Here is a 20,712-nt window from a genome sequence, read left to right as displayed (position 1 = left end):
GTATTTTACCATGTAATCTGTTCCCCCTTACCTCTCTCATCTCCTGTTAGTCTTCCCTTTGCTCACCCTTCTCCAGCCACACTAGTATCTTTGCCTTTTTTTCAAACAAACCAAAATCAACCTTCCCATTTGCAGTTCCCTCTGGTACAAACATTCTTCCCCTAGACATCCCTCCTTCTACCTCACCCCTTTCAAATTTTCCATCAAATGTGACCTTGAAGCTGTGGCCACACCTAACTATCTCATTAAAATTATGATGCTCTCATCCCCAGGTCCTTTCCCTAAGCAGTGATAACCACCTAACATAATACATTTGCTTATTTATATTGTTCATTTCTACTTCCCTCATGAAGGTAAGAACATCCTTTTTATTGATGGGTTTATCTTTACGCGTCTCTCCCTTTTGTTGCCCAGATTGAGAAGCCTGCCTTGCACATAAGAAACAGAACCACACCTCAGGCTACAAGAGCAGTAAGCCAGAAGGAATGTGGGTGTTCGGGCATTTGCAAGGCAAAGTCACCATATCAGCCTATTCTTTCAGAATTTTGACAGGGAATGTAAACTGCTTTCCAGTTTAAGCCACTGTTGAGTGAGTGAGTGAGTGAGTGAAAGTCGCTCAGTCATGTCCAGCTCTTTGCAAACCCATGGATAGTCCATGGAATTCTCCAGGCCAGAACACTGGAATGGGAAGCCATTCCCTTCTCGGGGGACCTTCCCAATCCAGGGATTGAACCCAGGTATCCTGCACTGCAGGCAGATTTTCTACCAGCTAAGCCACCAGGGAAGCCCAAGAATGCTGGAGTGGGTAGCCTATCCCTTCTCTAATGGATCTTCCTGACCCAGGAATTGAACCAGGGTCTCCTGCAATGCATGTGGATTCTTCACCAGCTGAGCTACCCACTTTTATTTGGGGTTTATTTCATTATTTGTGACTGAACTTTTACGCTGTTAATAACCACCTTATTCTTCAAGTTTTTCTATTATAATAATTTCATTTAGTAACTAGTCAGCTAAGTATTATAACTTCTTACCAAACAGCATATGGGGCAATAACTCATTCTCTAACTATATCATAGTAAGTCCTTAATCAGAAAATAATGTCAAAAACCAAGATTCTAATGTTCATCTACCAGGAAGAGAAAAGGGAGAAAGAAAAGTAAATCTATTTCTGTGGCTCCTTGTGCCACAGTGATGTAGGAAGGATAGACATGAATCTGAAGATCTGGACTGTAACTTTGGTTTTTATGAACATCTGTTTCCTCTTTCAAAAATGGGGCCATCCATCTTGCCTCTTCCAGTGTCCCAGAGAGGCCAAATGCAATAGTCCATTTGGAAATATTTTCTTAATTACAAAGCCCCATGTAAATGTAATACTATTATTACAAAATTACAAATATGCAAAGGAATAAGAGAGCAAAGCTTGTCTCAAGGAAAACAGAATGGCAGAACTTGTTCCTGGATGAAGGCAGCAGAATAAAGTTCAGTATAAGTCAAATAAAATATATTCTGTTGACATTCATATTTTCTCTTTTTCTTCCTCAGAGTCCTAGGGCAGATCTAGTAGTAAAACACTGAATCCTGATAATTCATTAACAACCTGAAGCAACACCATTAGCGGGTAATGAAGAGTGCAAGAGTAATAATTTCCAAGTTCAAAAATCCAATAAAATGCATCCTTCAGTCAACTGGGCTACCAAATTAGGTGCAATACAGATCAGAAAGAGTATGTTATATTTGTGTATTATTCATATTCCAATTTTGATCTTATATTTTTCACTTGGTGTTGAGCAAACCAAGTATGTAGATATTACATGGAAAGTATTGCTCTGATTTCTTACTTGAAGAAGGTAGCAGGGGAGGGGAAAGAGAGAAAGATTTGGATGAACAGAGAAAAAAAGGGTCAAAAAAAAAGTAAATAACAACAACAACAAAAAAAAAAAACCCACAGAACAATAGTAAAGGAAATTAGGATTCTGAATCAAACAAGATTTCAGAGATGAGAATTTGTTTTATTTCCACCAAATAAAATGATAGTGTTGTTTTATCTCTGGTATGAAATTGCAATGTCCAGAGGCAGCCAACATTTACTGGACAACACCCCAGTGGGGAACCTAACAACACATCTTGAGAACTCCATTTCTTGACCCCAACACAGGGCCAAGTCAGAGCCTCAGAATCCATCTGTCCCCAGCTTGCTCTGATCACTGATGTGGGCAACTTCAGGGTCAGTAGAATGACTGGGACCATTTTTGCAAGGGGAAGCAGAAAAGTGGCCAGATTCCGTAAGGACTCTTATAAACTAACTGACTTTTCGCCAGAGGAACTTAATTTGATGCTGCAATAGAAACTGTCTGCTTGCTTGTACAGTTCAGCTGCTTCTCAGTATTTCACAACCCTCATGTTACCCTGTAAATCAATGATGCTCTTACAAGCCATTTCCCACTCTTGCCTTTTTTCCTTCATGTGGAAATCATGTATTCTAAAGATACCTGTACAAGCCAACAAAAAAGTGCAAAGATGTTTGCAAAGTGGAAAAACCACCCTGCTCTGAGTTCTCATAAAAATTCAGAAAAGTTTCTCTACCCAAACTTTTTTAGTAAATTACCTGAACAGATGAAAATGATTTAGTAACATTTAATTTTTTAGAGAGGAATTGGAAAGACTGATGCTGGGAAATATTGCAAGCAAAAAGATAAGGGGCATAGAGGATGAGCTGGTTAGATAGTGTCACCAACTCAATGGATGTGGATTTGAACAAACTCTGAGAGATAGTGGAGGACAGTGGAGCCTAGCATGCTACAGTCCATGGGGTCACAAAGAATCAGACACAATTTAGCAACTGAACAACAACAGTTTATTTCATAATTACACATTCAGTTTAATCAGAGGAGAATGTATGCTCCATGTTGATATAAATATGCTGATAAGTTGGCATCATATGTATCTGAGATAATCTGTGTACAGCAAGGAAAAAATCTGGATCCCAGCTATCCTTTCAGGCTCTCTCTGAAATGGAAATTCTTGATGGGCAATGTTAATGATGTGCCTTGAAGAGATTCATGTTTACTACTGCTCTTCTGAATAATTTTACGATGACACCTACACAATACAAGCACCTTCCCCATATCTGCCCAACACAGAAACATCATCAATAATCTATCATAGCTTTTGCTGGCTTGCTGTGCTATTTGCAGAGCTCCTACAGGCCTGATATCCTTCTCAGCACTCTGGATAGTTACTACCAACCAACTAAAGATGCTATAAACAACAGAACCTTTTATCTTCCCTGTCAGTCAGTCAGTCAGTTCAGTCGCTCAGTCGTGTCCAACTCTCCGCGACCCCATGAATCACAGCACGCCAGGCCTCCCTGTCCATCACCAACTCCCGGAGTACACTCAAACTCATGTCCACAGAGTCGTCCAGCCATCTCATTCTCTGTCGTCCCCTTCTCCTCCTGCCCCCAACCTTTCCCAGCATCAGAGTCTTTTCCAGTGAGCCAACTCGTCGCATGAGGTGGCCAAAGTATTGCAGCTTCAGCTTTAGCATCAGTCCCTCCAATGAACATCCAGGATTGATCTCCTCTAGAATGGACTGGTTGGATCTCCTTGCAGTATAAGGGACTCTCAAGAGTCTTCTCCAACACCACAGTTCAAAAACATCGATTCTTCGGCGATCAGTTTTCTTCACAGTCCAACTCTCACATCCATACATGACCACGGGAAAAACCATTGCCTTGACTAGACGGACCTTTGTTGGCAAAGTAATGTCTCTGCTTTTTAATATACTATCAAGATTGGTCATAACTTTCCTTCCAAGGAGCAAGCGTCTTTTAATTTCATGGCTGCAATCAGCATCTGCAGTGATTTTGGAGCCCAAAAAAATAAAGTCTGGCACAGTTTCCACTATTTTTCCATCTATTTCCCATCAAGTGATGGGACCAGATGCCATGATCTTTGTTTTCTGAATGATGAGCTTCAAGCCAACCTTTTCACTCTCCTCTTTCACTTTCATCAAGAGGCTTTTGAGTTCCTCTTCACTTTCTGCCATAAGGGTAGTGTCATCTGCATATCTGAGGTTATTGATATTTCTCCCAGCAATCTTGATTCCAGCTTGTGCTTCTTCCAGCCCAGCGTTCCTCATGATGTACTCTGCATATAAGTTAAATAAGCAAGGTGACAATATACAACCTTGACGTACACCTTTTCCTATTTGGAACCAGTCTGTTTTTCCATGTCCAGTTCTAACTGTTGCTTCCTGACCTGCATACAGGTTTCTCAAGAGGCAGGTCAGGTGGTCTGGGATTCCCATCTCTTTCAGAATGTTCCACAGTTTATTGTGATCGACACAGTCAAAGGCTTTGGCATAGTCAATGAAGCAGAAATAGATGTTTTTCCTGTACTTTAAGTTATTACCTCATGACTCGCAGCTTCAGATCCTACAAGTACCCTAAAGTGTTTAAGAAAGAAAATAAACTAATAGAGAAGTAGCATTTTGAGTAAAAAATGGCCAACCCATGATCAATCCATTCCCACTCACTAAAACATAGAGAGATTTTGAGATATTTGACTAGAATGCTAAGAAAACCAGTGAAGATTTTCTGACTTGTACTCTACATTAAAACCTGTAAGACGTCAGTGAGAAGAAACATAGCAGCCATCATGGAATTACTTACAAAGAATCTTTGAAACCATGATTTTACTCAAATTAATTTTCAAAGTAATTTATACAAATCAAGGATAAAAGTTTAAAACACAAACTCATAACTGAATATAATTATCCATAGAACAGTTGAAATGATTCCGATTCATATGTAACATAAATTGATTCACCCAGAAACAATGAACTGGAAATCAGGAGAACTGCCCCCAGGGAAAAACTTAACTGTCTAAACTCAGTGGTTCTCTTTTGCATTATAGTTGAGAAAATCAAGAATTAGACAAACTTTATCAAGGACTTCAGATCCACCACCAGCTTGGATCCTCCTTCCCTGAGAGAGATAGACGTCTAATTGCTCCTTGTTATTGTTGGGCCGGTCTTAGCACGGACCAACGTCTCGGTGGGCGACCCTGGGACCCAAGCACTACGCCGACAGATGCAATCAGCAAGAGGATTTATTAAGCGTTTGCGCAAACGGGCCCTCTGTACCTGAAGTGAGCAGAGGACCCTCAGCAGCAGTTACAGACAGTTTTTAAAGCCAAAAACCGCATAGTTAGCATATCACACGGGTTGGTACATGATTGGTTCGTTTAAAGGTTAGGGAACTTAGCTCAGGGACTTTTTCTTGCAAAATGTGGGCCTCCGGGGTGGGGCTGTTTTTCTTCCTCGCAAGGCGGTTTTTCGGTTGCTCAATTTCCAGTAACACCTGGGTGTGGGCCTTTCTTTGGGTTAATGTTTTCACGGGGGGTGTTTCATTCCCTCCTCTTGGTGTGGACAGATTTTAACCTTAAAATCTCAGGGGATTTCTGATTCTGTGGCCTGCAGGGCCTGGTACTGCTGGGTCAGTACCAGGGCCTGGGTAATGGACAATCTGTTGCGAATGAACCCTAACAATTGGTTAAGGATGCAGGGACCAAAGGTTAGTAATAGTAACAGGATAACCAAGGGGCCCAGAATGGTGGAAATCAACGTGGTCATCCAGGGGGACTGGTTAAACCAGCCTTCGAACCAATTCTGTTGGGCCTCTCTCTCCCTCTGTCGCTTGTCAAGCCTGCTTCTAAGTTTGGCTAGGGAGTTTCTCACTACCCCGGAGTGGTCGGCGTAAAAGCAGCATTCTTCTCCCAGGGCTGCACATAGTCCTCCTTCTTTTAGGAACAATAGGTCTAAACCCCTTCTATTTTGCAGAACTACCTCGGAGAGAGAGGTGAGGGACTGTTCTAATTTAGAGACGGACTGTTCTAGGGTCCAGAGGTCTTCATCCACAGCGGCCTGAAGTTGTAGGTAGTGTTGTGAACCCTGCACCAGGGCAGTGGCTCCGGTACCCACCCCTGCCGCGACCCCCAGTCCTAACATTACGGCGAGGGTCAAAGAGACCGGCTCGCGTCGGAGACGAGAGGGGTGGCTGTCATATTGGTTTTCTAAAATCCCGGCAGGGTGGTAGAATATTCGGGGCATGATCTGTACCATGACACAGAAATCATTTGACTGGTTGAAGACCTGGGCTGATATACAGGGGGTGAGGCCTTTGTTACAAGCCCACCACATCCCGGGCGGGGGCACAAGGTAGGAGGAGGAACTTATCGGGCCTGCCGTGATGTTGCAGAGCCCCTGGTATTTTGGGGGAGGCTTTCCTATACATGTCCCTTGTCCTGAGACTTCAGTGAGGGTCAGTTGGGGACATGAATCTGCCAGACAAGCCTGGGTGTCCGCAGGACTATTGTAGGTTCCTGTGGCGGCGATGCCTTCATAGTATGGGGGACTTGAAGCTAAGCAAAGCCAACAGGATTCAGTTACCCCAGGGTTGGTCTGATTGAGAGCCTGGTAAGCTCCCGTGATGAGGTTGAACAACCGTTGCCCGACGTTGGGCGGAAAATGGGGAGTTACAGGGGTCGTGGAATGGGGAGGGGGGCTATGGTTACTCAGGGTGGCATTTGGTATAGTTAGGGCTGGGGACGTTGGTCTGGGGAAAGCTTTTTTGGTCTCCCAGGACGGTGTTGGGCCCGACAGCGGTGGAGGCTGGGGTTTCTATTTTTAGTCTGACTTTGAAGACAAGGCCGTCGTCTGATCGTTCTTTGTATAGCCTGAGCCCCCATGAATACCCTGCGCCCCACCACCTGGTGGCCTTTTTTCCTTTCTCTGTAAATGACACCCGTAGGGGATGACACCAATTTGTGCATGACCCGTGGCTAAGGGTCTTCCAATCTTTGAAGGGTGGATGAGTGTAATTTGCCCTGACAGTAATATAGTCCCAAGTGGAGGAAGGGTCCCAATATGTGTCCCCAGTAGTCTCGCACCCCCAGCTCTTACAATAGAAATATTCTCCTCCTCCGCATTGGGGATTTAGCCTGCGATCCCTGTGGTATCCAGGGCAAACGTAGAAAGGGAGAGTGCTTAACATGGCTCTTCTATCAGGCGTTCCGCACCCTCCCCATGGGTCTAGTCCCAGCCGCCCGAGGGGGCTCTCCTTTTGGGGCGCCTTGGAAGTGTCAAAGTATCCTTCTAGGTCCCAGGGGTGTGGGGCCCCCAGGGCCAGCTTACATAGGTCAGGATATAGGTTGGGCCACCAAGTCCCCACAGGGGCAGTTTTGGTCGTTGACCAGATCACATCACCTCCGGATGTCAGCACCTGCCAGGTTAGTTGTTTTGGGGCATGGGGGTTAGTAGGGGATGCAGGAGACAGGGAACCCAAGATTATAAGGATTACAGCTATGTAATCTTTGAGAGTCTTATCTTGAGTAGATTTTGAGAGCGCTGGAGCTTCCATCGAGGCGGTCCGTCCGGGCTGTCCTGGCTGATGTCGGCGGAGCTCGATGGCGGGGCACGCTTAACGTGCGAGGAGTGGATCCAAGCAACGATGACATCTACCTTCAGGGCCGTTGGGGTAGTCAGGAGCATGGTGAAGGGTCCCTTCCAGCGGGGTTCGAGGGTTTTGGACTGGTGTCTCCGGACGCAGACAGAATCTCCGGTCTGGAACTGATGGGGGACAGTGGTGTCCCCGGGGCGATAAACCTCGGCAAGGGGCCTCCAGACTTGGCGCTGGACGATCTGGAGCGCTTTTATCCGGTCCTGCAAACTGGGAGTATTGGCCAGGGAGTCAATAGCGGGTTCTAGCAAGGTTGTTATGGGGGGAGGGCTACCATAGAGGATCTCGAAGGGGGTCAATCCATGCCGGGCCGGGGTATTCCGGACCCGGAACAGAGCCATGGGGAGGAGTTGGACCCAGTCTCTAGTGCCAGTCTCCAGAGCTAATTTAGTCAGGGTCTCTTTAAGTGTCCTGTTCATCCGTTCTATCTGTCCTGAGCTCTGGGGCCTGTAAGCACAATGTAATTTCCAATTTATCCCCAGTGCCTTGGCCACCAGCTGACTTACCTGGGAGACAAAGGCCTGGCCATTATCTGGCCCTATTACCTTGGGCAAGCCGAACCGGGGAAAGATGTCTTCCAGGATCTTTTTGACGACCACCTGGGTGGTCTCTCGTCTGGTAGGGAAGGCTTCCGTCCATCCTGAAAAGGTGTCGACGAACACTAGGAGGTATCTGTTATGGTACTTGCCTGGTTTGATTTCGGTGAAATCTATTTCCCAATTAGTCCCGGGGCATTCTCCCCTTATTCGGGTCCCTTCTGGCATCTTAAGGTGCTTGGCGTTTACCTTAGCACAAGGGACGCAGGCTTCAGTTACTTGCTGGATCAAGGAGTTGAGTCTAGGAATGTAGTAAGTCTGATCTTGTGTCTGAAGCAATGTTTTTAATTTTTTTTGTCCGAGGTGGGTCCACTGGTGGAGTCGAGTCACCAGTTCTTTTGCATGCCGTTGGGGTAGGACCGTCCTTTTTTGAAGTTTCCAGACCTTCATTTGCTCATCGTATTTGGCCCCCAATTGCTGGATGGTTTGCAGGCCGTCATCCGAATACTCGAGGGGAAACTGCTCTGGCATCTGGGTAGTCTCAGGTACTTTTAAGGGAAGAACTTGTGGGCCCAGCGCAGCTGTGCGGGCAACCCTATCAGCCATCCGGTTTCCTTTTGCTACGGGGTCATCTCCCCGTTGGTGTCCGGGGCAGTGGATAATACTCAGTTTTTTTGGCAGGAAGAGGGCCTGGAGGAGGTCCAGTATCTCTGGTTTGTTTTTGATGTCTTTGCCAGCTGAGGTGAGGAGGCCCCTTCTCCGGTATATTTCCCCATGGACGTGGGCGGTGGCAAAGGCATACCTACTGTCTGTGTAGATGTTGACTTTTTTTCCTTGAGCCCTCTTTAGGGCTTGGGTTAAGGCTATGAGTTCTGCCCTCTGAGCGGAGGTCCCCGGGTTTAGGGCACTAGCCCAGATGGTAGCTTTTCCATCTACCACTGCTGCCCCAGCTTTCCGCTCACCGTCTTGCAGGAAACTGCTGCCGTCGGTATACCAAGTCATCTCGGCATCCGGCAAGGGCTGGTCTTTTAGGTCTTCCCGGGTGCCGTGGACCTCTGCGAGGATCTGGTGACAATCATGTGCGACCGGGGATGGGGAATCGGAATCGGGAAGCAGAGTGGCTGGGTTTAGGGAGGCAGATGTCCCAAACCGCACTCGTTCAGGGTTTAGGAGCATGGTCTGGTAATGGGTGACTCGGGCATTAGAGAGCCATCGGTCAGGGGGCTGGCGGATAACAGTCTCTACAGCATGAGGAGCCACCACCGTGAGGAGCTGGACCGAGTCAATTTGTCGGAGTCTTTTACTAGAATCGCCACCGCGGCTATCATGCGGAGGCATGGGGGCCATCCCGACGCCACATTGTCCAGTTTTTTTGAGAAATAAGCCACAGGTCTTTTCCATGGCCCAAGGGTTTGAGTCAGAACCCCCTTAGCTATTCCCTCTTGCTCATCGACATAGAGGGTGAAAGGCTTAGTCACATCCGGGAGGCTCAGGGCAGGAGCAGTCAGGAGGGCCCTTTTTATTTGGTCGAATGCCAGCTGTTGTTTTTCTCCCCAGTGGTAGGGCACATTTGCCTTGGTGAGGGGATATAAAGGAGCCGCCAATTCTGCAAACCCTGGTATCCAAAGGCGGCAGAACCCAGCACTCCCGAGGAATTCTCGTAGCCCTCTGGCATTGGTGGGTGCCAGGATCAAAGCCATGGCCTTTTTCCAGCCCTCACTCAGCCACCTCTGGCCTCCCTCCAGGAGGTACCTCAGATAGGTCACCCTCTGTTGGCATATCTGGGCCTTTTTAGCAGAAGCTCGGTACCCCAGCTCTCCCAACCTCTGAAGCAGGGCCCCTGTACCTGCCATACAGTCCTGTTTGGTTTTGCTGGCCAGAAGCAGATCATCTACGTATTGTAGAAGGACAAGATCAGGATGGTCCATCCGGAAGTCAGCCAGGTCATGGTGCAGGGCCTCGTCGAATAAGGTGGGGGAATTTTTGAACCCCTGCAGCAGTCTTGTCCACGTGAGTTGCCCTGAGATCCCCGCCTCAGGGTCTTTCCATTCAAAGGCAAAAATGGACTGGCTTTGGGGGCTTAACCTCAGGCAGAAGAAGGCATATTTTAGATCCAGCACTGTATACCTGGTATGACTTGGGGGCATGGTACTGAGCAAGTTGTAAGGGTTGGGCACCGTGGAGTGAATATCTTCTGTTCTTTTGTTGACCTCTCGTAAATCTTGGACTGGCCGGTAATCACCCGTGCCGGGTTTTTTTTACTGGTAGGAGGGGGGTGTTCCATGGTGACTGACAAGGCACCAGGATACCCAGTTGTAACAGTCTTAGTATATGTGGCCGTATACCCTCCTTGGCTTCTCGGCTCATGGGGTACTGCCGGATCGATACGGGAGTAGCAGAAGGTTTCAGAGTTATAATCAGAGGAGCCTGTCTGATAGCTTGCCCCATTCCGGCTGTCTCTGCCCATGCTCCGGGATAACCAGAGAGACAACTGGGGCTCAAGGGTTGTGGGGGCACCGAGAGGTTGTCATGGAGCCGATGTTCATCTTCAAGGAGTAGCGTCAGGACCTGGAGGGGTTGTCCCTTTTCCCCGGTAACGGTGGCCTTCCCCTGCTGGAAGTGGATCTGGGCCCCTACCTTTGAGAGGAGGTCTCTTCCGAGGAGGGGGTAGGGGCAATCCGGAACCAGCAGAAAGGAATGTGTTACCTGCCCAGTACTCAGGTGGACCTTCTGCTCGGTCGTCCATCGGTACAGTTTGCCTCCTGTTGCCCCTTGGACCCACGAAGTTTTAGAACTCAGGGGTCCCTCAACCTCTGTTAAAACCGAATGTTGGGCTCCCGTGTCAACCAGAAAGGTTACTGGTTGGCCCCCCACATCTAGGGTTATCCAGAGCTCGGGGTGGGGGGGCTCCTGGCCCTGACACTTCTAGTCTTCATCTTCTAGAGACAAAACAGAGATGGGCTTTTTCCTGGGCCCCTGTGATTGAGTCTTCTTTGGGCAGTCTTTAACCCAATGTCCTCTCTCTTTGCAGTATGCACATTGGTCTCTGTCTACCCGTGGTTTTTTCTTGTCTCCCAGGTCTCTGCTCTGTCCTGACCTATTCTGCCCTGTACTTTGCACTACAGTGGCCAATATCCTAGTCAGCTCTTTACTGCGTTTTTTATCTCCTTTATCCTCTCTTTCTTCCTGTTCTCTATGGAACCTCTCTTCTCTTTCTTCTGGAGTTTCTCTCTTGTTGTAAATTTTTTCTGCCTCTTTTACCAAGTCTTGAAGAGTATATCCCTGTAACCCCTCTAGCCGCTGTAACTTGTTACGAATATCTGAGGCCGACTGCCCGATGAAAGACATAATTATGTCGGGCTGTCTGTCTTCAGCTAGGGGGTCAAATGGGGTATACATACGGTAACCCTCAATTAGTCTCTCTAGAAACCCCGCAGGCATCTCATCCTTTCCCTGCATTATAGCACGTACCTTTGCCAAATTGGTGGGGCGTCTCCCCACCCCTTTGAGACCCGCTAGGAGTACCTGGCGATAGAGACGGAGCCGCTCCCTACCAGCAGTTGTATTGTAGTCCCAAGTCGGGCGGGTCAAGGGGAATGCGTCCTCTATCTCATTAGGCAGTTGGGTTGGCCTCCCATCTGCCCCAGGGACGTTTTTGCAGGCCTCGAGGTAGACGCGTTGCCTCTCCTCTGTCCTGAGGAGAGTCTGCAGGAGTTGTTGGCAGTCATCCCACGTCGGCTGGTAGGTCAACAGAATCGATTCAATTAACCCTGTCAGTGCCTGAGGGTCTTGGGAGAAGGAAAGGTTGTGAGTCTTCCAGTTATAGAGGTCGGATGCGGAGAACGGCCAGTATTGCATCTGGCCGCCTACCGACCAGAGGGGAAATGCCTGGGTGGTCCAGAGATCCTCCGACTCTTTCCCGCGCTCTCATCTCAGGCGGAGTCGGCTGGAGAGCGGAGGGGTGGTTAGGGTCTCTCCTTCCGCCTGCGTGGAATCGGGGGTCGGAGGCGGGGGAGCGGTAGGGGGAGGTTGTGGCTCTTGATGGGCCAGTTGGGGCTGAGCGTAAGGGGGGGCAGTCTAGGAGGAGCAGGCTGTCTTCGTCCCCCAGGAGAACGGGAGGGTCTTTAGGTTTTGGTTTTGTTTCAGGAAGTTTTAGAGGGCAAAGGGTGGAAACGGGGGAAGGGAGGGGGATGAGGGGAGTGGTAGGAGGGGGAGGGGGGGTCCAGGGTTTGGTGACTCTCGAAGAGGGATCAAATATTTTATCCAAGGGGGTGGGTTTTGGGTAACATCTTCCCATACCATGATGTAGGGCACCTGGTCGGGATGTCCATGGGGCCCCGGCTGGAAAACCAAGGCCTTTACGTGCAAGATAATGTCAACGTTAAAGGTTCCCTCTCGTGGCCACCCAACATTGAAGGTTGGCCATTCTGAGGAGCATAAGGTGGTCCACTTTCGTTTTTTTTACTTCGACCGACAGATTGCGGGCTCGGCCGACGACTTCTTTCCAATGTCCTAAAGTGAGGTTAAGAGGGGTGGTTATTGTTTGCCCCATGGGGGTAAGGGATTGGTGCACTGTGAAAAGGAGAACGAAGAAGAAAGTACAAAACACACAGATAAACACAAATGACAATGCCGGGTGCGCACCGGAAAACTGATAACAGAATGAAAACGCGAAATCAGATGGGAGCGGTCGCGGACCATCCCTGGAGAGGAGGGTGACCTGGTCCCCCTCTCTCTCCCAGATCACTCGAGAGTTAGGCTCCAGAGTGGGACCAGGGGTCTCAGGCCACGTCTGCCTCCCCCGCTGGCCCTAATAAAAACAGATTCAGGTCCTGCAGGCACAGTTCAGATTCAGTTAAACACACGACATACGACGTAGACAAAAAAACATTAAGGAGCCCAGTCTTACCTCCTGCCGGTCCTGTGATTGAGCCCGTGGGTCCTCCCGATCCCGGACGAGCCCCCAAAATGTTGGGCCAGTCTTAGCACGGACCATCGTCTCGGTGGGCGACCCTGGGACCCAAGCACTACGCCGACAGATGCAATCAGCAAGAGGATTTATTAAGCGTTTGCGCAAACGGGCCCTCTGTACCTGAAGTGAGCAGAGGACCCTCAGCAGCAGTTACAGACAGTTTTTAAAGCCAAAAACCGCATAGTTAGCATATCACACGGGTTGGTACATGATTGGTTCGTTTAAAGGTTAGGGAACTTAGCTCAGGGACTTTTTCTTGTGAAATGTGGGCCTCCGGGGTGGGGCTGTTTTTCTTCCTCGCAAGGCGGTTTTTCGGTTGCTCAGTTTCCAGTAACACCTGGGTATGGGCCTTTCTTTGGGTTAATGTTTTCACGGGGGGTGTTTCATTATAAGCAACAAGGAGTCAATCTAAAGCTGGCCTGAGGTCATAGCCAGAGGCAGCAGAGCCTGGGAGAATCAGGGCTCTGGCAACCTGCAAAAGCGCTCTGTACTCTATCCTGACAATCTTGTTTCATTTCCTCCATCAGAGAGCTGCTTTTGAGCCACTACAAAATCAGCCCTGTGCTCAGTGGTGTCCAACTCTTTGCGACCCCATGGACTGTAGCCCACCAGGCTCCTCTGCCCGTGGAATTTTCCAGGCAAGAATACTGGAGTAGGGTGCCATTTCCTCTTCCAGGGGATCTTCCCAACCCGAGGGATCAAACCTGAGTCCCTGTGTCTCCTGCATTGGCAGGTGGATTCTTTACCAAAAGCACCACCTGGGAAGCCAAAAAAACAGTCCTGAGAATACACAAATACAAAGCTGGTTCTTCTCTTTCAAGAAGTTCATCACCTCTGATGGCGTTTTAATTGTTCAATGGTCCCACATGGGTAGAGGATCCTTAGCGATCTTACCCTTCATGGGTTTTCCAGAGAGAATTCTTTCAGAAAGGGAGAATAGAATACTGGAGAAGAAAGAAATAGATTGCGAGTTCTAACATTTTTTCTTAACAATTTTTAGTACAGTTGTCCCTCTGTGTCCATGGAGGTTGGTTCCAGGCCTCACCCCCACTCCCCCAGACAGCAACTGCAGGATGATGCTCGAGTCCTGAGTGACACTGTTGCATTGAAAAGGAAAAAAGAGGAATGAGTTTTTCTTTCTTTTCTCTCCTGAGAACAAAGAACATAAAGAGAACACTAAGCAGGACTGATCATTCTTAATTTTTACTTTAAGTGTTCCTAATCTGTAGTCTACAACAAGGTTTGCTTTTCTCAACTAAGCTGACCCTGAAGCTGAAACTCCAATACTTTGGCCACCTGATGCAAAGAGCTGACTCACTGGAAAAGACCTTGACGCTGGAAAAGACTGAAGACAGCAGGAGAAGGGGACGACAGAGGATGAGGTGGTTGGACGGCATCACTGGCTCAATGGACATGAGTTTGAACAAACTCTGAGAGATAATGAAGGATAGGGAAACCTGGCATGCTGCAGTCCATGGGGTCTCAAAGAGTCAGACATAACTGAACAACAGAACAACAAATCTGACCCCATGTAAAGTACATCCTGCACCTACTGGCCCCCTAACTCTGCAGAAGCTACATTCTGCACCTATTAGTCTTTAATTCTATGCTAATTACATCCTGCACCTGGTGCTTACCTTTACTGCAGACCACCCCTTCTAGTTTTCTTTCTGTTTGCATTTCAGATAGAAGGCCACAGCACAATAAACTGGATACAAAGGGACCCAATTACGTTTCTACCTGCTGCCAGCTACTACGGTTTTGAAACAAAGCAAGAAGAATAATGCAAGACTTTATCCCTGGGTTGGGAAGATCCCCTGGAGAAGGGAAAGGCTATCCACTCCAGCGTTCTGGCCTGGAGAATTCCATGGACTGTATAGTCCATGGGGTCGCAGAGTTGTACAAGACTGAGCGACTTTCACTTTCACTTCATTAGTCTGAGTCTTATCATTTACCCTAAGACCAGGAGACTCAGGCTAGATGAAGTCTCTCAATTCCCCAAGGAAGAGAGGCACAGTCCTGAGGAACTAGCCTGCTGTGTTCTCAGTTGGCAGAGGATTTATTCTGGTTCAGTGGGCAGAGAAAGTCAATATTTTGTCAGTAATAGCATAGCATTTGCATATAACCCATGCAACATCCTCCCATATATTTTAAATCATCTTTAGATTATGTAACATACCTTAATACAATGTAAATGCTGTGTAAATAGTTGCTGCTACTGCTGCTGCTAAGTCGCTTTTGTCGTGTCCGACTCTGTAAGACCCCATAGACGGCAGCCCCCCAGGCTCCCCCGTCCCTGGGATTCTCAAGGCAAGAACACTGGAGTGGGTTGCCATTGCCTTCTCCGATAGTTGCTAGTCCACAGCAAATTCAAAGTTGCTTTTTGGAAACTTCTGGAATTTTTTTTCAAATATTTTCAGTCATTGGCTAAATTCATACATACGAAATGCACAGATATGGAAGGTTGAATGTCTTTTCTCATTTTTTGACAACTAGTACTTTTTGCTTACTCTGTGTGTGTATATATATATATAGCACCGAGACATATTCTTTATATGTTTATTTTCATTTATTTCTCACAACAAACCTACAAAGCAGTTACTATTATCATGCTGATTTTATAGATAAATAAACCATGAGTTAAGGATGTGATATCATAATCACATAAAAAAGCAATATTTATATTAAGTGCTTACTATGGATTAGGCATTGTTCAAAGGACTTTGTATATGTTATCTTAACTCCGACAGTGGTTTTAGAAAACAGTAATTTTACAGATTTGGAAAATGAAGTAAAAGAGGTTAAGTTACTTGCCCAAGGTCATGAGCTTGACTCAAGTCTGTGTCCTTGCAATTATAACCCATATTTACTGACCCCAGGACCTGTGCACTTAACTGCTATATTACATCACTTCCCATTACAACAAAATCTTAAACTCTGCTATTGCTTCACTATCCCTGGGGTCTTTTTCCTACAGTATGCAAACCCTAAACAATTTCTTTTATGGTCCCAGACAGTAATGGTTGGCTATTGCAGGAGTTAAATTTCACTGGAGGCAATGTTCTCTCAAGGAAATAGCTGTTACTTTAAGATCATATAATTAACGCAGATATCCTGCCTACCCACATCCGAGTGTTCCAACTCCTTACACTAGGCCTCAAGGCAAGCAGGCCACTTCCAAATTCCACTCTATTAAATCAATAAAATATGTATTGATTTTGTTTATAATGTTTTGCTTCCTTCATTCTGCCAATTTTTTTCTAAAATGTAATCTAAATCACAGATGTGTGGTTTACAAGAACACTCAGAAATCAACCAGTTTATACCCTTTATTTTATTTATCAATTTAGCTTTTTCTGAAAATAACTTCCTTTTGTGTATATAAAAGAAATGCACACTCATTAACTAAAGGATAAAAATAAACATAATGAAAAGGAAAAAATACACTTTCCCAACACCCAAAGAAAATGTCCTTAGGTTTTCCTAAGTATGTATATGTACACAGTTTTTAAATTTAATTAGAACCACACTATAAAAAGAGTTGCAAATAATTCTTTTTCAGTAATGTAACATTCCTTTCTAAGCATTTTCCATATTATTAAACATTCCTTGTGATCTTACTTTTCATTTGTGCCCTGCATCCTCTACATGGACATCTATAGTCATTTCATTGTTAGGTTAAGCTAGTTATTAGGTTAATAGGTTGTGTTGAAAATCATTAATTAAATCAGCTTGTTTTTCTAGTTCTTTCCTTTTGATGGTTCTTTGGAAGTGGGATTATAAGATCAAAGGATGTACAACTTATTTTGAGGTTCTTCAGTTCAGTCACTCAGTCTTGTCCGACTCTTTGCAACCCCATGGACTGCAGCATGCCAGGTTCTTGATATGATGCTATATAGAAAGATGGCACTAATCTACCCCCTTACCAGCCTTGCTCCCGCTGATATTCAAATCATCCCCTTTAATTGTTCCTCACTTTCCAAGTGAAATGTTGTAGCCTGTCACTATTTTAACTTGCATTCCTTTATTTACTTGAGTTTGGCTTATTTTATTCTATGTCCAAGAACACTGGATTTTCTCATGTAGAAGCCCATTTATTTTACAGAAGAAAGGAAGCCTTATAGCAGTTAAGTGACTTTACCCAATGTTGAAATAACTGTTAAAGCCCAAGATGGAGCCACTCCCCCCCAGGATACCACGTCAGCCAACCAAACCTTCATGTCCCTGTAAATGCTCTGCTTGACCAGAAACACAGTATATTTAGTCAGCCAATCCCTAAACACCAATTCTGGGCTTTCCTACCCTAAAGAAGGTTGACTTTGTCAACCCAGCCCCAGCTAATCAGATGTTTTCTATTTGTTTTGTTTTTATTCATTATCTGATAATAGCTTCTCGCCTTTTGCCCATTTTGCAGTTCTCTGAAAGGAGACTATTCACTCCATGAAGTGTTAAGTGTGTATCACCTAAATTGTCATCTTTAATCATCTTTTAACATCAAGATTATCCATAATCTGGAAAAGAGCCTGCATTGAAACCTAAGGTCTCCTGACATCCAGACCCATGCAATGTCTCCTAACCAATGCAGCTCATTTAAATCACAGGTGCTTAGTCCAGCAATATTCCTTTCAGTGAAAACTGGACATGAAACAACAGACTGATTCCAAACAGGGAAAGGAGTACTTCAAAGGCTGTCTATTGCCACCCTGCTTATTCAACTTATATACAGACTTATTTAACTTACGAGAAATGCTGGGCTGGATGAAGCACAAGCTGGAATCAAGATTGCCGGGAGAAATATCAATAACCTCAGATATGCAGATGACACCACTCTTATGGCAGAAAGTGAAGAACTAAAAAGCCTCTTGATGAAAGAGCAAGAGGAGAATGAAAAAGTTGACTTAAAGCTCAACATTCAGAAAACTAAGATCATGGCATCTGGTCCCATCACTTCGTGGAAAATAGACGGAGAAACAGTGGAAAGAGTGACAGACTTTATTTGGGGGGGGCTCCAAAATCACTGCAGATGGGGTCTACAGCCATGAAATTAGAAGACACTTGCTCCTTGGAAGAAGAGCTATGACCAACCTGCATATTAAAATGCAGAGACATTACTTTGCCAACAAAGGCCCATCTAGTCAAGGCTATGGTTTTTCCGGGAGTCATGTATGGATGTGAGAGTTGGACTATAAAGAAAGCTGAGTGCCAAAGAATTGATGCTTTTTAACTATGGTGTTGGAGAAGACTCTTGAGAGTTCCTTGGACTGAAAGGAGATCCAACCAGTCAATCCTAAGGGAAATCAGTGCTGAATATTCATTGGAAGGACTGATGTTAAAGCTGAAACTCCAATACTTTGGCCACCTGATGTGAAGAACTGACTCATTGGAAAAGACCCTGATGCTGGGAAAGATTGAAGGCAGGACGAGAAGGGGACAACAGAGGATGAGATGATTGGATGGCATCACCAACTCAATGGACATGAGTGTGAGTAAACTCCAGGAGTGGTTAATGGACAGGGAGGCCTGGCATGCCACAGTCCATGGGATCACAAAGAGTTGGACACGACTGAGCGACTGAACTGAACTGACTCTAGATCATGAAACTGAGCAGGACCTTGTGAACATAAAAATCTTTCTTTGTCACCCATTTCTTGATTACAGGAAATAGACTTCATTCAGTCACCGTGACTTTCCCTGAGTTTCCACTGGCAGGTTCAAATAGTCTCTAATTGGGGAAGGGAGAGGATGCAGAGACAAGGGAAGAACAGTTAAGAAATAATAGCACAGCTTTGGGGAAGGGTCCTGCTTCCCCTTCAAGGGACATACATGATAATATCTTTGAGCTGTTTTGCAGATACTGAAACTCTCACCAGGTGGGAGAAGTTAATCGTAAACTGCCCACAAACACTTAGACCCAAGATCAGTTGGACACAGAAGGCTGAGGATGCTGCCTCCCACTACCTCACCACTAACAAATGAGAAGAGTGCACTGAGCTCTCATGCCCTCTCTGAACCATTACGATAAAACTTCTCACTGCCTACTCCAGGTTGGACACTTAGTTTTGAGGGTATTAGCCCATTGTGGTCCCTTTGCCTGACAAAATATTAAGCTGTTCTTTTCTACTTCACCCAAAAGCCTACCTCTGAAATTTAATTTGGAGTCGGGGTACAGAGGCAAGATTCAGCTTCAGTCAAAGGAAACACAGACTCAGAAAACTATGGAAAGACCCCTCGGCCTGTACCGTCAAGCACAGGATTGCAAAGATGGATCGTTGACTATCACACAGACTCATTAGATGGTTTCCTTTCTTAAATTTTTCAACACTTCAATGTCTATCTCGCTGAAAAAGGCCATAGTTTGCAAGTTGTGTTTTTTTAAATGCACATGTTGGAGATGTTAAAAAGTTTTCCACAAAAGTCTTCTATATCCAAATATACATGAAGCACAGAATGCCAAAAACTCCTTTTAGAGATTTACAGTATAATGTGAGCTTATTAAAGGCTCTAAGAATTCCTGCAGAACGAAATCATTAAGTTCAAAGTTTGCAAACTTATAGAAAACCATTTTTAATTTAAAAATCCAGGTTCTCTGAAAAATCATTCAAGAGACATTAGTCATAGAATTAAAATTACTGAAATATAGGATGGCCACATGGTATCTACAAAGTTTTTGGTCACACTTGATAAATCCACACTTAATGAATCTACGTCAGAAATCTGAATTCCAGGGCACTCTTTGGAAACCAGATATTCAACCTTTCTTTGCAAAGGCTTTCTACTAAAACTACCTTCAAAGGTAGAGAAAACTGATCACAGAGGGAAAATACTTTGTGCCTCGATTTATAGTTTTGTTCTTAATGACTATTAAAGTTTCTTAAGTTATCAGAGGTATTTCCGTGAACATTAGGAAATGGCCATAATTTATTTTCATTTTGTTTTTAGTCAGAGGGTTGCATCATACAAATTTTCACAATAGCTTGTTTTAATTGAATAACTTAGAATGGAAAACACTCACATTCACTATACCTGACTATATCTATTTACAGAATTATAGAACTGGAAGGAGATTCTCCTCCAAATTGTACATGCTATCATCTTCCACAACAGCAGCATCATGTGTTATGTATTTACTTTGCCACTGGTACTGTTTTAACTCATTTAATTTTCACCAATTATGGAATAGATCCTATTCCAAGGATTCTAAGAAAACAGAAATAATTTGTTCAAGGCAAATGCTAAAAAACCATGGAGGTGGAATTCAACCCCAGTAGACAAGCTGGAGAGCCCAGATTCATGCTGTTCACTCTAGCACCCAAGGTCAAGGTGAGGAAATAGGGGCCTAGGTTGAAAAAAAGGTTGAAAAAAATTGCCTGGGCCTGCTGCTTTATTCTGGAGAAGGCAATGGCAACCCACTCCAGTACTCTTGCCTGGAAAATCCCATGGACGGGGGAGCCTGGTGGGCTGCCGTCTATGGGGTCGCACAGAGTCGGACACAACTGAAGCGACTTAGCAGCAGCAGCTGCTTTATTCATTAACATGAATAGCAGAGTGTGGTAAGTAAACCACAGTATTATATACTGAGATTCAGTAACCTATTGTGATACTTAACAGTTTACTTTATTATTTTTTTAACAAAAACTTGGTTTTTTACAAATAACTTTGTAAACAACTTTCCGATTCATCAGTAT

The 20,712-nt window shown here is 45.4% G+C and overlaps 1 protein-coding gene across 4 annotated transcripts in view; it reads right to left on the bottom strand.

The window, feature by feature from the left end:
• Positions 1 to 20,712, bottom strand: part of FREM1 (FRAS1 related extracellular matrix 1) — a 208,247-nt gene that overhangs the window by 174,584 nt on the left and 12,951 nt on the right. The window contains exon 1 of one of the 4 annotated variants that reach the window (XM_088837897.1): positions 12,965 to 20,362. The exons of the other annotated variants lie outside the window; for them this stretch is intronic. The gene's annotated coding sequence lies outside the window, so the exon portion shown is untranslated. Of the gene's footprint in view, positions 1 to 12,964; positions 20,363 to 20,712 lie in introns of those variants that run through there. 4 annotated transcript variants of the gene reach the window in all.

Source organism: Moschus berezovskii, chromosome 7 (assembly GCF_049115385.1).
Source record: "Moschus berezovskii isolate FMDL1 chromosome 7, NW_MosBer_1.0, whole genome shotgun sequence".
In the NCBI taxonomy this organism is placed as follows: domain Eukaryota; kingdom Metazoa; phylum Chordata; class Mammalia; order Artiodactyla; family Moschidae; genus Moschus; species Moschus berezovskii.
The sequence above is the reverse complement of the archived record's forward strand: the minus strand, read 5'-3'. Positions and strand labels throughout refer to the sequence as shown.